The sequence below is a fragment of the Pinus tabuliformis genome, chromosome Q (assembly GCF_031772625.1).
Source record: "Pinus tabuliformis cultivar Carrire ecotype Pingquan chromosome Q, CPIR1, whole genome shotgun sequence".
Lineage (NCBI taxonomy): Eukaryota > Viridiplantae > Streptophyta > Pinopsida > Pinales > Pinaceae > Pinus > Pinus tabuliformis.
This window is the reverse complement of record NC_142296.1, coordinates 696,314,191-696,339,755: the sequence shown is the minus strand read 5'-3', so window position 1 is coordinate 696,339,755 and position 25,565 is coordinate 696,314,191. Positions and strand designations below refer to the sequence as shown.

The 25,565-nt window shown below is 37.5% G+C and overlaps 1 pseudogene; it reads left to right on the top strand.

The window, feature by feature from the left end:
- The window catches only part of LOC149221451 (receptor-like cytosolic serine/threonine-protein kinase RBK2), a 94,912-nt pseudogene that overhangs the window by 14,219 nt on the left and 55,128 nt on the right, over positions 1-25,565 (top strand).

The following is a 25,565-nucleotide window of genomic DNA, read 5'->3' as shown; positions in this document are numbered from 1 at the left end:
GTTAAGTAAATACTTAACTATGCTTACATGACAAAATTATGCTTACTTGACGCAGGACTGGAAAATACCTATAAAACTTTTATGGTTACGAGATTTAGTTGGAATTTCTAACCGTACTTTGCTTAAGAAACTCCCATAAGGATTTGCATGGTGATAAGGTTTTATTTCGTTGGCATGCATATGTTTTCTCATGTATGTATATTGTGCCTGATATGCCATGTCAATGATTGTTGGGCAGCTTTCCTCAAGCAACAACTATAGCTCAAGCAGGGTCACCTGTCATACAAATTTTTGTTGGTTGTGTCACGGTAGAACTGCATGACCTTGATGAAAACCATGATATGTTTTGGAGTATTCTAGGAATAAACGAAGGTTTTTTGACCTTTATGTTATTTATGCACATGATTGAGCTCATAACCATTTTGATGATCAAGAGATAGAAAGTGCTCTTGTAAGAGGCGAATATTCTGAAAGTGCTCTTACAAGAGAAGATCCTGGAATAGCTTTGGTAAGTTTCAAAACTTAATGGTGCACGTGCTTTGACTCCCATTGGGATTCATGTCAGAGAGGATGAATACTTGTAGCATTTTGACCAGAAATGTTAGAAAATCTCTTAATTTTGCAAATAACCTACCATTTGATGATTATAATGTATTGTATGCTTAGAGAAAGAGGTTGGGAAAACATGCCAAATATTCTTTGAGAACTTGGTTGCATTCATTATATAATCCTTGATTGCTAACTTTTACAAAGCATTGTACTAACACTAGATTAAAAGTTGGAAGTTTCAATATATCTCATAGATGACAAGTGTCTAGTTCCTTACCTAGGGATTCTTCTTTTGTAGTGCTCATGAGTTTTGCCTCTTATTGTGTCATATGAATTGTTGGGTCATCATTCATTCACATGAAAATGGATTAGAATATGCTTGATTTAAATTTGAAAGTACATGAAAATATTCTTGGTGAAAGAATCAAAACTAGGTTGAATAATGGAGCAAGGGAATAATTCCTTAAGCGTGGGAGCCTTGCTATATTCTCATAGCCTTAATCCTTTTTCGTAAGGAGGAGATGGATTATGAGCCTTCCCCATACCAGAGTCAACCGATATATTTGGAGCTGGATGAGGAGTAGGAGGATGATGAGTCACTTTACCAGGGCCACGGACACACAGGGGAGACCCACCTTCATTTACGGGTCCAACTAGAGGCTTTAGTACAAACTTAGATGTACCAAGCCAAGAATGAGGTACGAAAAGCAGGGTTTCACTGGTTAGGGCTTCGCTCTTTTCTCTCTCTGCTTTTATTTTACCTTGCCCAGGAGGTTTTATTTGTCTATATATTCTATTGCATATCTACGCTTACATCATCTGCTGAACCAACTACTGCTGTAAGATCAGTTCAATTATTAAGATAAAGACGTGCTATTGCCTTTTTCACGACGTTTCTCTATGATTGGATGGATGAAATCATTTGCTTTTATTTAGGTTGAAAGGGAATAGGGAATAGGAATCTATTTAGCAACAAAGTGAAGGACATTTTATTTCATCATGACAAAGTACCATAAATAAGAGACGTGAGACAACTGAATAAGAAATAGAGGTTGGAGAATTTTAGGGTATAAATGCAGTCCCATCCTACATTATGTATATAATTATAGAACAAATGATTTAGTAAATATATTAAAGTTCAAAAGTAAACTAGCATATGCAATGCATCAATATTGTAAATCAAATTGTCTTCACATCATCATGTGACATCGAATCACATCATATTATTAGCTCAAAAGTAAACTACTATATGCAATGTATCGATGTTGTAAATCAAATTATATTCACATAATAATTCATATTAAAGTCTCATTCAAAGTAAAACAATTCATGTTCACATCATAATAGATTTGATGTAGATAGGCACTTTGAATTGTCTTTGTTCATGGATTCTATTTTCCCTATAAAGGCATAGGCAAATGATTGGGCCATGAACAAATTGACATCAAGGGACATGCTAATGGTGTAGTGAATTTGGTTTCAAAGGATTTGTCACCATATAATGTAATAGCAATGGGACGTCAAGACCGTAGCATCACTGTGTGGACCACAACTAGTCCACACCCTATTTTTGTTGGGAAACATTTTTTTCCTCAATGTTTTTTATCTTTCTCGGTGAAAATATTTGTTATTGAGTTAAATATTTTTTATTTCTATGTTGGCAATATATAATTGAGGGATTTGATGTTTTATTATGTATTCTAAGGTGTTCATTTCTATGAAATAGGATCCCAAATGGATATATATATATATATATATATATATATATATATATATATATATATATATAGAAGGAACCATGGCTACTTTCCGTTTTGAGAACAAAGAATTGGGCAACAAGATTTTGAATGTTGAGTTAGATGAATTTAAAAGGACTTGATATGGAGATGTGAGAGGTTGTCAAACAAACTTGGCTGAAAGTCCTTCTCAATTGTTTCTTTTAGCAATAGCAACAAAGCAATCTGGTAGCAAAAAGGCCATTACAGGTTCCCAGTGTGATAATTTGTCTAGGAAGCCATATACAAATTCTAGGAACTCAATTGGGGGAAAATACTAACAAAGACTTGTGATATTAAGGTATTAAAAGTTTTCAAGAATACCAATGGTTTAGTTTTGGTGGTTTAAATAAATCTACCTCTTTAAAGGCAACCAAACCTGTGAAACAAAGAAAGTACAGGAGACCAGGTGGTTATAAGATGATTATTCCAGAAGTAGTTGGAGTTCCTATGTAGTAAGACATCCCTAATGGAACACATGGGGCCATGTAGAATTTAAGTTCTCCAAATCTTGGTCAAAGAAAGAATGATCAAGGAGTAGCATCAAGGGATGGTACAATTGTGGAAGTGGGGTAGAAATGACCTCAAGCCATCCACCAAGGTTCAACATGAGTTTCAAAGGAATGAGGCAATTTTGGAAGAATAACCATCCCTCATATCTGACACCTAAGATGAAAGCAATCCACTCTTTGTAGTACAACCACTTGGGGCATGATTCTTGAAGCATTTCCACATGAAAAAGTCATACAACATGTGCTTCCTTTTCCAAACATGTTAGAGGCTATAACATTCATCCGATTTTTTGAATGGACAAGCTTTTAAAATTTGGTTGGCTTCCCCTTCATGTAAACTAAGGATTTATTGAATTGGTGAGTTTATATCCAGTTTTATTTTGGTTCAATATGAGAGTTTCAACTTTTACCCAACACTAGTTGAAGTGTTTGGATTAAAAGCATCACTTTCTTGATTATATTGGTTGAAATTGTTCAATAGGAAAATTTGAAAACTTATGTTTATTTTTGTTCATGTTTGGAGCCAAAAATAGGACATACTTGCCTAATAGCAGTAGTATTCATATTGTTATGGAACAAAATTCCTAACAAAGGACACGTCCATGTGATCTTAATGGGCTAGCATTTAGGAAATCATAACAAATGGTAGCAAACAAAACTAGTGATGCATTTTCCTCCACTATTATCAACTTTTTACTTCATACCAATTGTTGCAAAATGATTTATAATTTGAATATGTTTCTAGAAGATAATCAACATGAAATTTTCCAAACAACATTGATTTTCTTATCCTGGTTTATTGTCTTAAATTAGTTTACATATGCTTGTTAGAGTCTTTGGCTGATATTAGAAAGCATTGTTGGGAAAGATGATAAAGCTTTGTTAGTTGAACACCCTAGGAAAAAATTTGAAGGAAACTTATTACTGTATTTGGGTTTGTAGATAACTTGTTAGAAAGAGGTGGATATGCAGAGATGCACAAGGGAGTCCTACCTAATGGGTAGATCAGTTAAGAGACTTACAAAAGCAGATAAAAGAAAAGAGAGAGTTTGTAATAGAATTGAGAATCATTGGGCATGAATGTTGTACCAACGCAAACTCATTCATAGGGTGTTGCATTGATAATGTTCTTCATCTCATCTTCCATTTCAATTCACATGGTAGATTGGATTCAATTCTTCATGGTAACTATCTAATTTTCCCTGAGGTGGTTTTTAGGATGTGGATTTGCAATCTTTCCAAGGTACAGTTAGTTGTATCAATTTCATTCACCTACTAAAGAATATATATAATTCAAATTCTATTTTAATTCAAAAACACTGATGTCAAAGGGGGCTTGTCTGCTTAGTAAAAAAGGTTGGTCTATTCCACCACCAAGATTCAAGCCCCCTTGTAAATGTTAGCCCCTTTTGGATCGCCATGGACATGAAAGTTGGTTGGATGTGGTGATGGATAAATTTCCTTACCTGAGTGGCCATGGCTTTCTAGTTTGGTGTTGAATAGTTGTCAGTGATAGCCAAAGGAAGCATCTAGAAACCAACTTCTTTAAATTATTTTACTTTAAAAGAAAGCTTATATTAATAGTTATTTGCCAATTAGATCCCAATTGAGGTCTTGTTCATAGAAATGCAAGAACCTATGTTGACAAACATTCTTTTTTCATTTTTATGATATTTCATGATTTGGAGTGATTTCAATTTTTACAACATGTTCAAGTCAATTATGAAATTCCACTTTGATTACCATATTGTGTAGATAAGTAATGTGTGAGATGTCTAAATTCCAAAGTATATTCATTTTTGACAAACAAGCACCAAGACCATAGTGCTGGAATGGTTTATTAGGTATAAGGTAGCTATTGGACAAGACAGGGGTTGCATTACCTACACAAATGTTTCCAGCAATGTATCATCCATATAGATATAAAGTCTTCAATTGTCTTGCTAGGATCGAATTTTGAACCACAAGTAACCAAACTCAAACGTATATTTGCAATGAAATGGAACACATATTCATTCCTTTGCTATAATTTTATTTGAAAACCATGGTGAATTTAGTTTGATTGGAGAAAAGTGCAATAGAAGATACTTGCACATATCTCTCTTCTTAATATATTAGTAAGCCAAAAATGATTAATCTATATGCTAATTTTTTTACAAAGAATGATATATCTGGTAGATATGATAGTCTTATGATTTTGTTGTTGATATTATAAGTACTTGAATATCTAATTTTTGGGATTAGTTGTTATCATTGTCTTGGCTTATTGCAAATTTCAAATTTTGGTTTCACAAAATGGCTTCTAAGACAGTGGACTCATCATTCTATAACTCCAATTGAGGGAAATTTTGGGTTTGTACTTCTGAATCTTCTACTTCTACCTCAAATCTTGCAATTATTCTTGTTATTCATAGTTTCCTTGATTTCTTGTTTTTTGAAGGGTTGTGATACATTGAGGTAAACTTCTCAATAAGGTACTTAGCACTTGAATATTTCTTGCATGGGATTGTTGATGAGAAAATTGATGTTTATGCATTTGGGGTATTGTTGTTAGAGATTTTCTCAGGTCATAGATCAATTAATGCTTCTGAGCATAACATAGTGTCTTGGGCAAGTAAAATTGTTTTTTTTGTAAGAAACTCTATTTTATTAATAAAGTCGACAAAAACATACACCATCAAAGGTTAGATGTCTATTTTAGTTAAATTTTTAGTTATTTTACATAGAAGGCCACAAACTTAATCTTCAAAAATCAACACAAGCATGTCTTGTTGTGTTATGTGGTGGCCTAATATGAAGACTAAGAGAATTTTATGACACTATGTGCTTGGAGGAAGTTTGGATCTTACAATGTGGTGCTGGAACCCTACGTTTGATTTCTTAAGTTACTAGTCAGATCATACTAAAATGTGAGAATCTAACAAATACCTGCTATAGTCTAAGCCATAGCAAGTCAAAATTTATATCTGGTTTAGAAAAAAACCTGCATTTTTGAATTTGTGCCAAATTTCAATGAGTTTTAAGGTGGAGGTCTATGTTGCATGTAGGTTCAATTAATTTTTTTGCGGCTGAAAAAATGATCTCATCGTTAAAAAAATTGTCATCAAGTAATATTTTATTCATGGTAGTGCTTTAAATCTTGTACGTTTTTCCCTTCTAAGCTTATATTCCATCAAAAGAAGTATAATTTGGCACATGGAACCTTATATTTCACCATTTTTTAGAAATTATGTTCATTTTTCATATCTCTATAATTATTTTGATTTTTATTCAATTCATTGAAATTATCTACTGCAGAGTAATGGTTGTTGGTCGTGTTGTGATTGAATGGATGTTATTCATTGTTTGGTAGATAATTGTATGTTTAATGCTCTTTTTTATATTTCTGTTACACTTCGATATTTTGGTTGCCAATATATGAACATTGTTGAAGATTTGTGATCTTTTATTACTAGAGCATTAGCCATAGTAAGCTGAAATTAAAATTAGAGTTTAAAAAAAGCCTACTTTTTTTAAATTATGCCAAATTTTAATGAGTTTTATGAAGTGAAGAACTGTGTTGCATGATGATTTGATAAAATTTGTCAGATTGAAATGATTAACGCTTCATTTATAAAACCTACAATATAGAATTACGGGTTTTATTTTAAACCTAAAGAGTGATCCTCCCTAGAGAATTATGTTGGCTTAGGGGGTCCTGACCTAGGTTCGGAGTTCGTTGTGCCAACTATCAAAACCCTACACTACTGGCCCTTTCGGAAACAACCCGCGTAGCGCAGGCTATAGTCTCACCCGAAGCAATATGGGGGGATGCAAGAACCAAGTTTTTGCATCCAGAGACTAGTGTGATGTCTTCCAACGCCTCAGATTTGCCCTCGCATAGATTGATAACCTCTTAGGGCGTGTTGTTGCAACTCCGTTAAAACAACCTTTAGACCTCCGCGAAGGTCTACGATCAGTCCTTGTGGACCTTTAACAGTTAATTTTCCTACTTACGCGCATCAGAGAGCAGTCCTAAATTAGTGTTCTTGCAGATTTACTTAAGTTATTAGTTAACATAAGAGAATTCATCAGAGTCTTCGTGAAAGTACTTAGACATGCATTGCGTACATAATTAACACTTATTCAAGAGAACTGTGTAACATTCAATCAATATTCCATAAAACACATCATTCATTGACAACATATAAAATTAATAGAGATAAACAAAAATATGCAAGGATTCTTCGGAAAACTGTCTCTATTGATCTTCAATTCAGGATCACAGACTCAAAAGTCTGTGCACTCAACTGCAGACTCTACCTAGGCCTCCGCGCACTCAGTTGTAGAGCCTTTATTCTCCTATCTTACCCGCTTCTCCTTCGTATCACTCCCTTAGACTCTCTAAGACACACATAGTTATAGTCTTTTTCATACAATGCCATGGTCCGTGGACCATGGGTGAATCTCAAAATTGACTCAAACTTTACATAAAACAAGGGGTTAAGCCCCTTTGACTCCTATTCACCTACGTGCTTCGCATCCACAAATCGCAGAGACTTTACATTATTTACAAAATTGTATCAAAATTTGGGTTATCTTAACCCCAAACTAACCCAGGGGACCCCATCCCAACAAATTAGAGACAACCTTTTGAGTTTAATGTTTAGTATTTTTTATTTTGCATGGTTTCCACTCTTTTGTTTTTTCTTTGACTCTGATTTCTTTTTCCTATTTTATTATTTTTTGTATATACAAAATCATGGAAATGGGTATGATTAAGCCCATGAAGGTTGGACTTGAGGAACCCCAAGAAGAATTGTACTGAATCAGGATTACTTTGTCTTCTAAAAATGTAAAGAATCTTGAAAAATGTATGCACTTTTACTATAAACCTTTTACTATGTCGGCGCTTATAGAACTTGTAATGCATTCACACATTGATTATTTTTATTTTTATTTTTGAGGAACATATAAGCCTAACCCAATAGATAATATTTGAAGGTTTTACACTTATGGTTTCAAAATATTTTCTCTTTCAGTTTGTGTCGATCTTGTGCATGGTACGAAAGACAAACATTTGAAGGTCAAGGGACTTGTCAGAACACCAACAAAGGTCCTTAATCATACAATTCTAAAGTATCCTTGTGGAGAAGGTATTACCTTTTTATATATTTTGTTTGCAACTATTAATTATGATATCTTTGTTCTAAGGGCTAGCTCCTATAGAGTAGTTTGTTAGATTTAATCTCAGATGATAGTGAATTGCTTGGACACGACCCTAAGGGTGTAATGTGAAGGAGATGAAGTATTTCAAGCTCTCAAAACTCTATTGTTGTATCCTTTTAGAAAAAATAAATTGTACTTTTTAATCTTGATTCCCCATACGAGGTGAAGGTGCTTGGGCTTTAAGTTGATTAGCTACTACATAACAAGGTACTTACTTGATGTTTGTTATTTGTTGAAATTCATTTTGTGAAACATAATGAAAACTGAAAGAAAATACATTTGTTCTCTCCTTGAAATTTAGAACCTAACTAGTACTAGTCTAGTATGCATAATCTGAATTCTTGGCATGAGGTATCTGATGAAGCCAATGGATAGGCTATATGTTGCTAGTGTATGTTATGTCGAATTATTACTTTTGTTTTTGTTAGAAACTAGGAGCTTCACCACAACATCATACTAGTATGTAAATTATGAAGTACTTGCTGCGAGAAAACCAACATCTAGGATATTGGCTAGGCCTGAGTAGCAAGGGTGACCTTAAACTTGCATGATATTTTGGATTATGTCTAGATCCTTTTTTGTCATTCTTCAGATAGAACCTTCATATATTTTATCATGCCTTATTTAATCTGCCATGTGAAATGGAGATGTCCTTGCAAATCTGAAAATGTAGTAGCCACTAGTTTCCTTGAAATTGTTTTCACATATAGATTGGTGATTGTTAACTATTAATTCACATCTTCACCGCAGTAGGAAATATTCTGTTGATGGAAAATTTTCATTGACATCTGTTTTCAAGGTCCAAGATGCCTCTCTATCACATTGCCTAAACATAATAGAGTCAAATGTTTTCCTTAATCCAGATTCCAGAATCTATTATTGCATTGTCATGGATAGTAAAAGATGGTATTAAGGGACTTGATGTGAGACTTGAAAGTAAATTGTGGGAAAATGTTACTCTCTAGATTCTAGACATTGGTATAGAAATCTCCATGCAAGCCTTCCAATTCCACCCATTTTTTCCACGAGGATCAACATTGACATCATTACAATTCTTCTCTTGTATAGTTATAACAACCAATAACGCTAAACTATCAATCACTTTTTTAGACTTCTCTTATTGGATAAGTAGACAATAACATAAAGAAGCTAGCTAGATATGGATAGTCCATCACAACAAGGTTACTGTATGTTGAGCTTAGCCAAAATTTGTATTTTTTTTGCATTGTTTATATCGTTGCTCATGTGAAAATTCTTACTAACATTGTACAACCCTTCATCTCTTTCACCATAAGTATCCATTTCCTTCCAGGATGCTTATATCGCTTTGAAAAAATTCTCCTTTTCCTGCTTGAAATCTTTGGAAACAAGATCATGGAATATATCAAATGGTACAATGCCTTCAAACTGTAATGGTGATGAAACTAGTGCACTTGTGGATATTTAAATCATGTCCAGGAAACTAACATTCCACATAAGAACCACCAAATAGCGCATATGGACAAGCCTCAACAAATAGATTCCTTTTTAGGTCTACCATTGAAGTTGCAAAATCAGCCAGTGCTTGCTCAGCTGTGAGATGAGATAACTGATTTCCATCCCTTGATAGATTGAAAGTATGATATTACAACCTTTTTCAAAAGTTCATACAACCTAAGAAGGGAGCTCTAATCAACAACTCCACATCCCAATATGCTTTCTCTATGCACCTAGTGCAATAATATTTCTTCATATAAGCAGTTTGACTAGAAAGATTCTATAATTGTATTTATCATGTTTTGCAGTAAATGGTGTTTGCTGATAGATAGTTAGGGTCACTATCATCATATGTTTCCTTGAGGCTTGAATTCCGACCATAAAATGTTTGTTCTTTGTAAATTCCAAAATCTACCATGCTTGCTCTCACAATATGGTTTAATAATATATTGGCAGACTTAATGCTATGATGCACAACTGATGGTACAACCCCATAAAATACTCACCTTCAGCTCATTAAATATTACAAGTTGGCCATACAAACCTAATATTGGGCCCATTTCAAGGGTCATTTAGACCCATAGATACAATTATCTAGCATGATAGGAACGAGTTTTAGAGCGCATGCTTGGATGCTCCAACAAAGGAACTATGTAAATCCCTACATGAACACATTTTAGCATGTTTACCTTCCATATTTGATGCAATTAAAAGCCTCTGAAAAATATTAGCTTGGTCTCCACCTCCAAGTTGCACATCCTAATCACTGCATTGCTTGAATGAATGCCCAAAAATGCAAATGAATTTTGAGGAGTAACAAGAGGCTTCCCTTTCCTCATACCCTGGTCCCCAACACCATCTGACACTACACCATGTCCCTATCCATGAGATCTACCCCATGAATGGTTGGTCTGAAAAAGAGGAAAAACTCCATAGACATCTCCATTTTTCTATTTTTTTATGACCAGTCCATTCCTCAAAAGTTGAAGGCCTCCACACTCACTAAGTGCTCTTTTTCCTATCTAGGTCGCTCTCATTAGTCATTACTTGTTTTTTCATACGATGTCTGTGGACAACCTCTAGTGTGCATCGCTTCACTTCCTTTTTATTGTTATATATTTTCTAGTTCAACCTTGGGAGGGTCGTCAGTATCATGAGCACTGCTGATGGGGAAGCATCTTAGGTTGAGTTCCTTGAGCATAGTATTCATCCCCTTGACTCCCATATTGTTGATTTTTTTAATCATGTTTTTTTTTAGGCTTCTCTTTGTGATGGCCCCACCATATCATCCACTCTAATTTTAAGTTTGGGGTTGCTTAAAACCAAAAAAATTATTGGATCGTCATGATTGCACACACATTTTCCAAGCTCTATGGTACTGTTACACAACATTTTGTCATTGTCCTTGTACTCCCCGTTCCATGATCCTGGAGGACCTCTACATTGAACCCTACATGCTTTCCCTTCATGAAGAAACTCCCATTGTGTCGCTCTTCATGAGCAGAACAATTCCCTTTTGCATCATTTCCCAAAAATCTTCTGTTTCTCCCACTTTACAAGACCGATGCTAATGACCCGTGTCCTCCTCGTACTGATATGCAGGGATTATAATTGTCCTTAGTGCTGAACGGAGCGACTGAGCCTTTTTCCAGTCACGTTGATCCTCTTTTGGAAAGTTTTTTAAATAAGGAGCCGAAGTTTCCAGCTCTAGAATCTTTGTAACAGAAGTCTAGTAAATGGTTAGGCATGATGGAGTTGAGGAGATCAGTTTGGGCTCCTTTCCCCTATTAGGATGGAACTACCTCAAGAGATAATACCTTCTCCCATGAGAAGAGGAACCATCTCCCTTCCATCCATGATATATAAACCTCTATTTTTCCCAAGTACAAGCTAGTTCTAATTAGGCTCTAGTTGAGGTTTCGATTTTGGAGTAATCAACAAGTTATTCATAGTTGTAGCTCTCTAGTTGTGTGTGAGGGAGAAGTATGAATTTGATTTAGTGTGAAGACTAAAGGGAAGAGCCTTTAAACTACCGTTGTTGAGGCCATCATGGAATGCTAGCGGAAGTGTGTGGGAATCTGGATTTGTCGGAGGAGAACAACAACGTCAAGACAATGGTTGTAATCTCTTCTTGATTTAATATATATGCAACTATCGATTGATTTCCTACATAATATGTCATCTCACATGTTTATGGCTTAATGTTTCTTGACTTGTTAAGTAGGTTGAATACAATTTTTCTATTATCAAGGTTGTTTTTTACTTGTTTTAGGTGGTCAAAGAAGGAAATGGGAGATAGTTGGAGCAAGGAAACAAGGTCATCACGAAATGGGATAAGCATACTAAGAGGTAGGCCCTCTTAATTGGTTCTAACCTAGGGAAACCTTCAATAGAATGTCTTGTTTGTGGCTAGATCTGCTCTCAGGCTAGAGGAATTGTTTGTCTCCGCACTTAGAATTTTACTTCACCACAAATTGACGACCATACTGGGGAAAAAAATCCTTCTGTTTGTGTGTTTGTAATTTCATGGTTTTGTGTGAACTTTTCTAGTATCACCATTTCCCTTTAGTTGTGTCTGCTTTGCCTTGTTTACCGCTCTGGGTCTAAAATTTACAGTAGCAAGTCTGGTCTCAGCCTTTGTATTTTTTTTTTTTTTTCCTTGCATCCTCGGTCAGCGTGCTTATTTTGCTGACAGTCATGCTGATCAGTGTGATATACTTAGAAACAGTCGTGTCGACCCCCTTCTGGCGCTTGTTTTCATTTAGGTAGTCGCGCCGATGCCTGTAAGTGAAGATTGGGGTTCACCCCAGATCTTGGCCAGTGTGTCTTACTCTCTTGATTTCTAGCTTGTGGCTCATTTAGACTGTGTTCTCCCTAACTGGAAAGCTGCATTTCACTTGGTTTGTGTAGGTTTTAACCCCGTATAGAAATTACCTGCGTACGAATTTTAACAACATAAAATAAACAATGCAAGAGTATAACACATAAAACACATATACACAGAGATTTTCCCCTGGATCCAAAAACCTGGACTACCAACTTGATTTTTCATTATATTCCTTTCAAAGTTACCATATAAATTTATACATGCCGAAGCATCCAAAACCATGGACCGAAAACCATCACGTCCAAAACCATGTGCGAATACCATGCACAAAACCATAGGTAGGTCCGCGCAACCTAATATAGGGTCCATTTTTTTTTTTCCTGGGCTGCTACCACGGACCCCATAGAGGGGGGATACTCGCCCCCCTCAAACCCCCTGGACAAGGGGGCTTGCCCCCCCCCCGTGACCCCCCTGCTATACGATCAACGCAACAAAAGGGGGGCTTTGCCCCCCCTCTAACCCCCCGATTAACTATGTGGGCTAGTGGTGGAAAGAATATAACACAACCCAACATTCTCCCACTTATTGTTTTCTTTCCATAGGGGGCCATAGGAGAGCTTAGTCATTTATCCAGCCCTGCAACGCTGATTGTTTCTCTACGCCAAGAGAACATATCAGAGCTCATAGATTTTGTCAATGCATCTGCAGTATTCTTCAAAGTGTCCACCTTTACCAGCAACACCTTTTTGTCTCCTATCATATCCCTCACAAAGTGATATTGAACATTGATGTGCTTTGTCTTTGAATGGTAAGTAGGGTTCTTTGCCAAGAAAATTTCACTTTGGCTGTCATAGTCTATCCTTATAGCTCCCTGTATTAACCCCATACTTGAACACAATCTCTACAACCAAATTTCTTCCTTGCTTGCATGAGTGGCTGCCATGTATTCTGCCTCTGTAGTTGATAGTGCCACTATAGATTGTTTCTTACTCATCCAACTGACTGCACCTCCAAATAGGTTAAACACATACCCACTTGTAGATCTTATATGATCCAAATATCCAACCCAGTTTGCATCAACAAAGCCACGAATATCCAACACTATGTCTAATCGTCGTCTTCCTTGGTAGCACAAACCATAATCACTAGTGCCACGCAAATATCTGAAAATCCGCTTCACTGTTGTCCAATGCTCCTTCCCTGGTTTTGACATAAACCTGCTCAATACTCCCATTGCATGTGAAATGTCTGGTCTAGTACAGACCATTGGATACATTAGACTACCGACTGCACTTGCATATGGAACACGAGACATGTCCTCTTACTCTTCTTGTGTCTTGGGACACTGTTCAACAGATAAATTCACACCTACAAGAATAGGAACCTTCATCAATTTACTATCCTGCATATTAAACCTCTGCAATATTGTCTCAACATACTTCCTCTGGTTTAAGCAGAGCTTCCTCTTTGCCCGATCTCTTTTAATTTCCATGCCCAAAATATAGTTTGCAGCACCAAGATCTTTCATGTCGAATTTGGAGGACAATTGGGTCTTCAAATCTTGGATAATTTCTTTGTCATTTCCAACCAGCAACATATCATCCACACACAAGACCAAATAAATAACATGGTCACCAATTAATTTAAAATACACACAATGATCTTCCTTGCTTTTTGTGAAGCCAAGTCCCTGTATAAAAGTATCAAATTTATGATATCACATCCTTAGTGACTGTTTTAACCCATACAGTGACTTCTTTAACTTGCATACCCTTTCTTTCTTATCCTTCACCACAAAGCCTTCAAGTTGCTTCATGTAGATCTCCTCTCCCATTTACCCATGAAGAAATGTTGTCTTCACATCCATCTATTCTACCTCAAAATCAAAAGTAGTAGCAACAGATAAAAGTAATTTAATAGAAGCTACCTTGGCAACAAGAGAAAAAATATCACCAAAATCAATTCCCGACACCTGGGAATAACCTTTTGTTACCAACTGAACTTTGTATTTCTACACCTTTCATTTTGCATTTGTCTTCTTCTTGAACACCCATTAGCTTCCAATGGGTTTCCTTCTAGCCAGCGACTCCACCAGATCCCAAGCCTCATTTTTGTGTAAAGATTCCATTTCATCAACCATGGCCTCTTTCCAAATTTTGCCATCCTCTGAATCTACTGCTTCCTTCACAATTATGGGATCATCATCAGTAATAGATAAAGAAAAATTTGAACGAAAAGTAGATGGACTATACCTTTCTGGCTGCCTTTTTTCTTGAACTGATCTTCTCACACTTGGAGTTTGTGGCTCTTCATCTTCTAATTCCTCTTCTACCATAGAGTCTAATTCTTCCTCTTTAAGCTCAAACTCTATCTTCTCAGGTTCCTTTGATGGGACTTCATGTTTAATAACATCTTTCAACTCTCTGAACACCACATCTCGGCTGTACACAACCTTCCTTGTTACTAGGTTCCAAAGCTTATAACCCTTTAAACCATCCTTATACCCAATAAAGATGCACTTTTCAGATTTACTATCCAAATTGGTTCTTTTCTCCTTTGGAACATGTACATATGCATCATATCCAAATACCATTAGATGTGAAAGAGAGGGTTTCTTACTAGTCCATACCTCTCGTGGAGTCTTATCCTCCAACGCTGATGAAGGTGATCTGTTAACCAGGTAACATTCTATCTCCACTGCCTCTGCCCAGAATTCCTGTCCTAACCCAGCACCACTGAGCATGCTTCTTGCCCTTTCCATCAACGTCTTGTTCATTCTTTATGCAACTCCATTTTGCTCAGGTGTGTATGGAGTAGTCTTCTGTAGTGCTATACCACACTTCTTACAAATTCTTCAAATTCCTTACTGCAAAACTCTCCACCATTATCTGTCCTCAACACCTTTATCTCCTTCTTTGTTTGGTTTTCCACCAGAGCCTTAAATTATTTAAACTTGTCAAAGACTTCAGATTTCTTCTTAAGGAAATATATCCATGTATTCCTTGAGAAGTCATATATAAATGAGACATAGTACACAGACTTACCCAGTGATGGAACCTTCACAGGTCCAAACTCATCACTGTGCATAAGCTCTAATACCGGTTTCGCCCTCTTACCACAAGAGGGGAAACTCACCTGATTATGCTTCCCATATACACAATTTTCACAGAAATCAAAATCCAGAGAGCTATTACTCATACCTTCTACCATACCTTTATCGTGAAGTATTCGAAGGCCCTTCTCTCCAATATGTCCAAGCCTTTGATGCCACAACATGGTCTTCTCTCCAGAGACCACTAGATTTTCTGCTCCACATTTAGGAACCTGTTGTGCTCTACAACAACCCCCCATTTCATATCATTTCTATTTACAAAATTATCATATGAAATGGGTCCCTTTAGAAGTTAATTGGTATCAATATTGTATTGTTCAAAAAGGTCCAATAACCAAATCAAAACATTATATAAAAAACCTTTTGAAAAACCCATTTTGCTCAAATAAAACAATCTTTTATCATTGCGATAAAGCGATCACAAGATCGCATATCGCAATGAAATAAAGAACACAAATACGTGACGTATTGGTTTCCGCCGATGCGATATCGCTATCGGCTATCGACGATACTCTATACGCAGTCTTAAAGTGCCCCAAGCCTTTTACCCCGATGCGATGCGATATCGCAATCGGCAATCGGCAATATCCTATGCACATTAATAAGGCGCCCAGGTGATGCAGCCCGATGTGATGCGATATCGCAATCAGCAAATCGGCGATATGCTGTCCATGTCAGATATAATCCCTATTCTTCTGACGCGATGCGATATCGGCTATCGGCGATCGGGGGTTTTAAATAGTGTCAATACAAGAGGTTAAAGCTCTCCCCGATGGCCAATTGCGATAAAGCGCGGTTTTCAAAAAGCCATTAAATGGAGGGATATTATGATCGAATCATATTTAAAGCTTAATCTGTTAAGCAATGATGCACCTGCACCCAACCGCCAAAATATCCATAGCACGCTTAAACAGGCCATTCGGCCGAATAATGATATGATGGGCATTTAAGATTGGCAGGTTTTAAACGGCCATTTAATGTGATTGTAAGTCCTAAAATCCTCCCATGAATTATATCTGCGCCCATTTTAAAAGCTAATCCCTAATTACGCATCAGTCACTATAGCTCATTACTTTGAAGTTTTCATTGCAATTCTCCGTGTTACGTTTATTTTCGCCTCTGTTCAGAATTCATCCCAAGGAGAAAGCTCAAGCAAAATGGGGAAGAAATCCAAGAAGGCCACAGGCACTTCCGCTGCGCCAACTGCAGGACAAGCTGTCGCTGACAAAAAGAAGGGATTGATATCTGATACTACATGTTCGGGTCTCGTCAGAGTTACTTGGCAAGGTACCTACAACCTGATTGAAGCCGAAGAACCAGCAGTGACAACAGTAGAAGCTACTGCAGATTCTACTCGGAAATCTAAGGGTACTCTCAAGGACTTAGCCGACTCCTTCCTTCACCGGATAGCAGCTAGAGAACAAATTCTCCCATATACTGATGTAGTGCGGTGGGCAATTGAAGAAATCCCAATCCTGGATAGAACCTTCAGCACCAGAGACGGGAGAATTTTCGGGTCGTTCAAAGCTGATGATTTGAGGCAAATGTATCATTTGCCTGAGCCAGAGAAAATATACAATAAGGCATTCCTGGAAATATTCTCAAAAGAGAACGAAGTTGAATCCGAACCCATCCGGGATTGGAGACAAAATCCGGCCAAGCACAAACATGAATCTTCCGGTAAGTACTCGGTTGATTCTCTGGCTTCTCCTTATTGCTATGCTGGAATAATGATGTGTAGATTATGGGGATTGCATGACTCTGCTAATTTTACCATAGAAATGGTTCCCCTAATGGAAGCAGCATGCAACAGTATAATTATGGATTGGGCCACTATCCTCTCAGACAAATTAGCAACAGCTGTGCTTGAGTTTAGAAGCAAGACCCGTATTTCTGAAAGGGTAATTCCCCCATTCTACTACAGTGCCTATATTCTAGATACCCTGTGTTTTAACTCTGAATTCCCCGTACTCGGCTGGAGGTGGACTGCACAAGACCCCACGCCTATTCATATATATCATCAGAAATTGTGGAAATATTCTTATAAACATCATCTATACCAAGTCTGTAATGGCTTTATGTTGCCTATTTATTATTCCATTTTCGATAAACCTGCTCCCAAGATTTCTTATCAAGCCGGAATTGATTTAACCTCAATAGGTAGATGGTTTGGAGAGGAGAGATTTACCTACATAAGAGTTTTCGGTAGCCAAGCCAGACCTCATGTCCTCCCTTTATACATACCGGATAAACTGCTGGCGAGGGAAATTTCTTACCAAATCATTGTTGAGAGTGTTACACAAACGCTCAAGAAAAATAAGAAGCAAGGCTGGCCCTCTTTTCCTTTGAGATGCGGTGTATATACCTTGCATGATCTCAAACATGCAGAAAAGGAAGCTACAAAGATTCAATCCTTAACTCTGGCGACTCTCCCAAATAGGGAGTTTGATCCAAACAAAGTTGCCTATACTGCACTAGAACAGGGCAAATTGACAAGATTTGACCATAAAGAAGATATGTTTGACGACCTGTTCTCTTCAGCTGAGACAATAAATCAGGTTAAAGCATTCGCTAAAGTGAAATATAATGATGAAGGGTTGACTGAATTTAATAAACTTAGAGAACAGAGGTTGCAAACTCTGCCTCTAGATTTACTAGCGACAACCCCAGCGACATCATCAAGCCAGCCTGATCGGCAACAGTCAAAGGAACCTCCAGTTATAACAAAGGATCATAAGAAGGAACAGGAGGAAAAGCAGAGGAGAGAACAAGAAGAAAGGCAGAGAAAAGAAAAAGAAGAAAAGCAGAAGAGAGCGCAGGAGGAAAAACAGAGAAGAGAGAAAGAGGAAAAGCAAAAGAAAGAGCATGAGGAAAGGCAAAAGAAAGAACAAGAGGAACAACAGAAGAGAGAACAGGAAAAAGTGCAGAAGGAGTCCCAAGCCGAAAGCAAAAACAAACCACCATTGATGTCAATATAGATACTCGTATTGACCCTAAATTGATCCAGGAATGGAAGCAATTTGATTCCATCATCAGTGGGTTGGAATGTTCAAAAGATACAGACACTTCCAAGACAACTAACACACCGGAAATCACTTCATCACAGGTTCTGAGTGGAACCAGCGGCCCACCCATTTCTAAAGAGGTTGAGATAATACCAAAGGACCCCTCCGACCAAATCATTCTGCAGGTAGAAGATATTCCTCCCTTGGATGTCTTCTACAGCCCAAGGCATAAAGCAGTGGTTAAACGACAAAGGAAAAGAAGAAGGACTGATCAACCTTCCCTTTTCCCAGAGCAAACTGTTATGGGCGATGTGGTTTGGAAGGAGGAATTTGACCCCTCCGATGACCTGACAAAACTGTCGCAGTATGCGGGAGCCTATTCGGCAGCGACAATTGATAAGGCATCGGAGGTAAGTCTTCTACTGAAAACCAAGGATCAAGAGATTTTCTCATTACACGCAGAGTTAGCTGAGACAAAGCAGAAGGCAGAACAGGCAGAGCAGCAATTGTTGACACAGCAGCAAGTGAACAGTCAACTAACTCAACAATTGCAGGGAGAAAAGCAAAGGATCGACCAAAGTGCGATCCAGAAACAGAAAGAATTATCAGAGGCATTGGCACAATTAAAGGCAGCGAATGAGCAAATGATGAAAACAAAAGATGAGCAAATTGCTCAATTGTCATCACAACTCGAAAAAATAAAGGGCGTTCCACAAGTGGCTGAATTTAGAGCAGAAGCATTGCAAATAAACACTGCATTAATATCCCAAATTTAGCTTCTGTGTCAACAAATCGCCCAGGCAGAGCCACTGTGTGAATTAACGGCATCCATAAATAAGCAGGTAGAGAAGGCCAGAACTGAATTGGATCAAGCCGAAGAAACCATAGCTGCATTTCTTGACTGGCAAGATTCTGATCAAGGACAAGCGGCGAATTTTCCCAAGATCCTAGAACCACATAAAGATATACTCTTCACAGAATGGCAGTCCCAGTTAATGAAAGCAGAGAGGGCAGCTTCAAGATGTAAATCAACTTCTAGCAATTTAGTTGAGTTAGTTAATAACACTCTCTACTTATCAAACATGATCTCCCAATGCACACCAGGAAAGTTGACAACAACGAACACATTGGAGCAATCATGTTATCCTGATTTAGAGGAAAAGGGGAGATTAATCGCTGGGATTAACAGTTTAACCTGGGACACATATTGGTTCTTCCTGGTAAAGCCGCATACACAGAGAGCCGCCCTTAAGTGCCTAACAGATGCGATCGGGTATATGATTCCCGATATTCAGGATGCCACCTATGCCGCCCAGCTCAGCTCGCGCCTCAACAAACCTCCTGAAGTAGAGCCAATGCTTGCGATAAGTCAGCTCAGATATAAAGGCAAGCAGCCTACCTGATGAATCATGCCACTGACTGCCAGATCGCTGAAGAAGAATCAGATCAAGATTGATTGATACCAATTTAATAGGATTTCTGTTTTATAGATAGGTAGATTAGTTAAGTATTTATAGACCCTTTCATTGTTTTGGAAAGGGTCGTAAAGTTTTGTACCAGACTTAAAGACTGAAGTTTTCACTATTGTGCTTCAGTCAATATTCTTTTATGAAACTGGACTAGTTGTTCTTAATTCGACAAGGAAGCTTTTTATGCAATTGTGCACTATTGTCTTTGTTGAGAATGTTTCTGCGTTGAAGGAAGAATCACAAGTAACAATTGATATTGGGAGTGTCAAGCAGCTCATATGGTATTTCTATCTATGTCTAAATTCATTCCTTTCATATGAATTGTTATGTGATTATCTTTGCTATTATTGATTATATGCATGCGCTGTAACAGCAGATCTATATTTCTTCCACTACTGGATGTTTTATGATATGCCTTTCTTTTAATCATGTATATGTCAATGATATAAATGATAAGTGTGGTAATATCACTTCAATCGCTTTGCTTAACTATTTAAGCATAGTAATCATGAATGAAATAATGTCCATGTATGTTAAATGGAGTCATCTATATGCATGTTTATAGACACGGATCATCAAGCGCTGCACTTTAAAGCTCAATAAGTTCCTGGGATAGATCATAGTTTATGTATTCTTGTTAATAGTTTTAGTTATTCGCTCACCGCTAGCTTAGTTTATAAATCATCCATTCATCCCGTTTATCCACTTTTGGGAAACTGGTCCCATTATCCCCAGTCGGAGCCACTATTCCAAATGGAAAAGGAGCTGTACTAAGGTCCGGACCGGGTGGTTATCCCTAATGTTGTTGCAGCGATTTTCGAGGCCTCAACATTTTTGGCGCTAGAAAGAGGGCCTGACTGTGAATGACACATAAAACAAAATCTATAAGCCATTCTAAGAGTAATTCTCCCTCCAAATCCCCTCAAACTTCTCATTCGCATGCTGGTTCTCCAGTATCCAAACAAGAAGAAGAGGAATCAACTACCACTGCTCAAACCCATCATACTCCAGAACAATTATGTCTTGAATCACCTGAAGTCCAGTCTCTTATCCACAAACTTCAGAGCTTCTCGATTTCACCACAGAAATCTGAGGTATCACAAAGCAGTGCGACTTCGCAGTTCAATTTGCCTCACCCTCTCACCAGACTTCAGAGTGAAAAGCTCGGTATTGAACCCACTGAGTTCCATTCACCCAAAAGGAAAAAGGCAAAAAAATATACTGAAGGATCTGACATTGAAGAGCTTTCATCCACATCCTCCATTGCATCTTCTCCTCTACAAAGTCAACCATCCACTCCCCCATTACATATTGTTGTTCACCAGGGATTAGAAGCTTCAGCATCCCAACCTGCTCACTCCTCAACATTATTTTCTTCCCAGACATCTGGAGGCCCAACAGTAGTATCAACCACTACTGCTATTATAATGGCTGATCCATGGACTAGACCTGGTGCAGTCAATATGCCTGCTCCATTGCATCCATTACCAGATGCTCCTGAAAAATGGCTACCCAAGTTTAATCCAGATGATGGGACCCAGGCTGAGGAACACATCAATAATTTCATGTTGGCAGTCAACTTGAAAGGAGTAACAGAACAAGATGTTGTTGTTAGACTTTTCCCTTACACCTTGCAAGGATCAGCAGGATCCTGGTATTTTTCCCTACCCTCTGGTTCCATTACCAGTTGGAACACTTGCCAAGAGCAGTTTCTTACCAAATATGGAGATGATAGGTCTTTGGCTACTTTAATAAACGATCTCTCCAATCTGAGAATAGAGCATAGGGAACCAATTAAGGAATTTAATGCTCGCTTCAATAAACTCCTCAATAAAATCCCTACAGCCTCCAAACCAAGTGAACAAATTCGAAGCGAATGGTATATCACCGCCCTACCTGCCAATATAGCCATTTTTGTAGACAGGGCTGGGAAACCTACCTTAGCCGAAAACATGAGAGAAGCACTTGCTGTGGAAAAGCGCATTAATGCTCTAGAAAAGAAAGCTGCTCTAGAAGATAGAAAAGCCAAAAAAGTCTCTTTCAAAGATGACTCAAGAAAGAAAACCTCAAAAGACCCATATGACATGGAGGGTTTGCAAAAAGTCCTAAAAACTTTATCAAATGAAATGGTTGAAATAAAGAAGCAGGTAGCCGAGACCTCAACTAAAAGACCCTTTAGGACTTTTAAGAAAAATGAATCAAAGCCACCAAATGTCATATCTAATGCTGATTCAGAGCAAGAAGAAGAGGAAGAGGAATCGATTTCACAAACTAGCGATGAAGAAGAAGTAGTAGAATGTCATGGAATGTGGGATTTTATACTCCCCAATTCCGATACCGATAATGAAGAAGAAGCATTCCCGGTCACTACCAGGAGTAAAAGTACTTCCGAACCTGTTCAGGTAACATCAAAGAAAAGGAGTGCTGGTGCCGCTACAACCAAAGAAAAAATACCTGCAAAGAAATCACCTGCAGCAGTTCCTCAAAACCAGCCTTCAACTTCTAATGCTCCTTCAATATCTAAAACATTAGTGGTATCAGATTCAATGGAATACAACATTGTTGATGACATGAAGAAAACTAAAGCAAACATTACTATGTTTGAGCTTAGCAAATTAAAACATCAACAGAAATTGCTTCTCAAAGAACTGAATGTTGTTCCTTCTACACCTCTTCCCAGTGCAAAAGCTGCTAATGATTCAGGCCAACCTCCTCCAGGTATGGTTGAAGCTACCGATTCAGTTCTGATTGGCGATAGATCAAATTCTCATACCCCACCTTTCCTATTGACCTATGAGATTTACAACAGAAACCTGCACAACTGTTTAATTGACTCAGGGGCATCATCTAACATAATGCCAGCTTCAGTTTGTTCTAAACTGAACATTGAACCCCAGAAGTCTGCTATTCATATTGTACAGTTGGACAGGACCAAAGTACAGGTTTTAGGAGAAATTAATTCCGTAACTATTAGGTTATCTGCGGATCCTAGAATAGTACAGAGGATTGATATTCTAATAGCCGATATACCTGAATTTTACGATTTAATTTTGAGTAGGGATTGGTCTGAGAAATTGCATGGGTATATTTCCACTGATTGGTCACATATGTGGCTTCCTTACAAGGGTAAGCCAAATCAAATAAGGATCGATCGGGAAAAACACATGACCCATACAGTTACAGAATTCGAACAAGAAAACCAGCCAGTAGCATTCAACAACAACATTTTGGGGAATTATTCATCAGAGTCATTCTTTGGCAACTTCGTTGCCCAACCCTCTCCGTTCTCAGTAAACCATTCTACATCTCAGATCGAAAATTTTTCACAAACAGATCGATCAAGATGTTTCAATGATACTGAGAAAATTGTAAATACAATTGTTAATACTTCTTTATTTTGGTCTTTATATTTCGATGGGTCCAAGTCTAGTGAGGGCTCAGGAGCAGGATGTATTTTGATTAGTCCACAAGGAGAAAAGACAATGCTGTCCTGTAGACTAGAATTTGAATGCACTAACAATACAGCTGAATATGAAGCCTTAGTCCAGGGACTATATAAAGCAATCGACCTTAAAGTGCAATATCTAAAAGTATTCGACAATTCTGAAATTATTGTTAAATAGGTGAGGAATGCAATCCATTGCCTTTCAAATCACCTCAAGCATTATCAATCGCTAGTACAAGAGCTTACCTCGCACTTTTCTGCATTCAACATTTCCTCCATCCCCAGGTCTCAAAATTCGGCAGCCGATCTCCTAGCCAATGTAGCTTCCAAGCTCCTACCCTTTGAAGACTACAGCCCAGATAGATTTTCCGTAGAATTGCTTTTTAGGCCTTCAATTCCTGACAATGTCACTAATTGGAGAGTATTCAACCATGATGAGGATATTTTACAATTTCTAACTTCTGAAAAGTCTTATGACGATCAAATTATTGAGGAAAATGACCATGATCTACAAATGAAAGAAACGCCTCAGGAAAATTCAATCCCTAAGCCAATGGTAAAGCTCGAGGATCTTTATGATATCAAAGACAGATTTAAACCTGTAACTAATGCAAAGCTCCAAAGTTCTACCCTTAGTTTTGAATTGATAAATCTTGGCACCGAGCAAACTCCTCAAAACATTAACTTAGGACTAGGACTTTCCTTGGATGAGAAGGAGGCATTCATTAGACTGTTAAGGAAAAATAAATAGGTCTTTGCCTGGAAATACAATGATTTGAAGACATATGATACATCTATTATCCAGCATACCATTCCAATGCTTCCCGATCAGAAACCGATTCAGCAGAAGTTAAGAAAAATACATCCAAACTTAGAGAGCCAGATAAAATCGGAACTTAACAAACTCTTGAAAGCCAAGATTATTTTTCCTGTCCGACACTCAAACTGGGTCTCTAATATGGTGCCAGTCAGAAATAAAAATGGCGACATTCGGATCTGTATTGATTTCAGAAATTTGAACAAAGCGAGCTTGAAAGACAATTTCCCATTACCTACTATGGAGCAAATACTTCAATCAGTAGCAGGCTCTGAATTGATGTCCTTTCTAGATGGTTTCTCAGGATATAACCAAGTCCTGGTTCATCCTGATGACCAACTTAAAACCACATTCAGAACAAAATGGGGAACATATGCATATCAGAAAATGCCTTTCGGACTTATAAATGCAGGAGCGACATTCCAAAGAGCTATGGATATAGCTTTTAGAGGGTTGATTAATAGAACAGTAGTCGTCTATCTAGACGATATTACTGTATTCTCTAAGGAGAGGTATAATCATTTGCATGATCTAAATCAAATTTTTCAACGTTGCAAAAGATATGGTATTTCCCTTAACCCTAAAAAGTCTTTCTTTGCTCTTGATCAAGGGAAGCTCTTGGTTTTTATTGTGTCCAAAGATGACATTTATATTGATCCTGATCGGATCAAAGAAATCTCTAAAATCCCTTTCCCGCACAATAAAAAATCAATGCAGTCATTTTTAGGCCAAATCAATTTTGTTAAAATATTTGTTCCAGATTTTTCTCAAATTATTTTGCCACTTCAAACAATGATTAAGAAAAATTCAGTCTTTAAGTGGGGATCAGCAGAAAAAGAAGCTTTCGATCTAATCAAGCAATCAATAATCAATGCCCCAGTCTTAAATACCCCAAATTTTTCTAATCATTTTACATTGTATACCATCGCATCCAACTTGTCTTATGCTGCAGTACTCACGCAACTAAATGATCACAATCTGGAAGCACCCATCTCATTTTTTAGCTCAAATCTTCAGGGTGCTGAATTGAATTACTCCGATGTAGAAAAACAAGCCTTTGCTGTATTTAAAGCAGTCAAGCATTATAGACCCTTCCTTTTGAAAACCCACACAAAAGTTATAGTTCCTTTCCCTGCAGTTAGGAAACTATTAATCCAAAAAGAACTGGGTGAAAAAAGGGCAAATTGGGTCACAACGCTTCAAGAATATGACTTAGAAATTAAACCGGCAAAGATTGTTAGGGGCCAAGGTTTTTGCAGGATATTGGCAGGAGCATCCAACATTCCAGAATCAAGTGATACAGATCAAAATGAAGAAATCAACCAGATAAGTGTTACTGATTCTGAATCTCAATATGCAGATTTAATCTT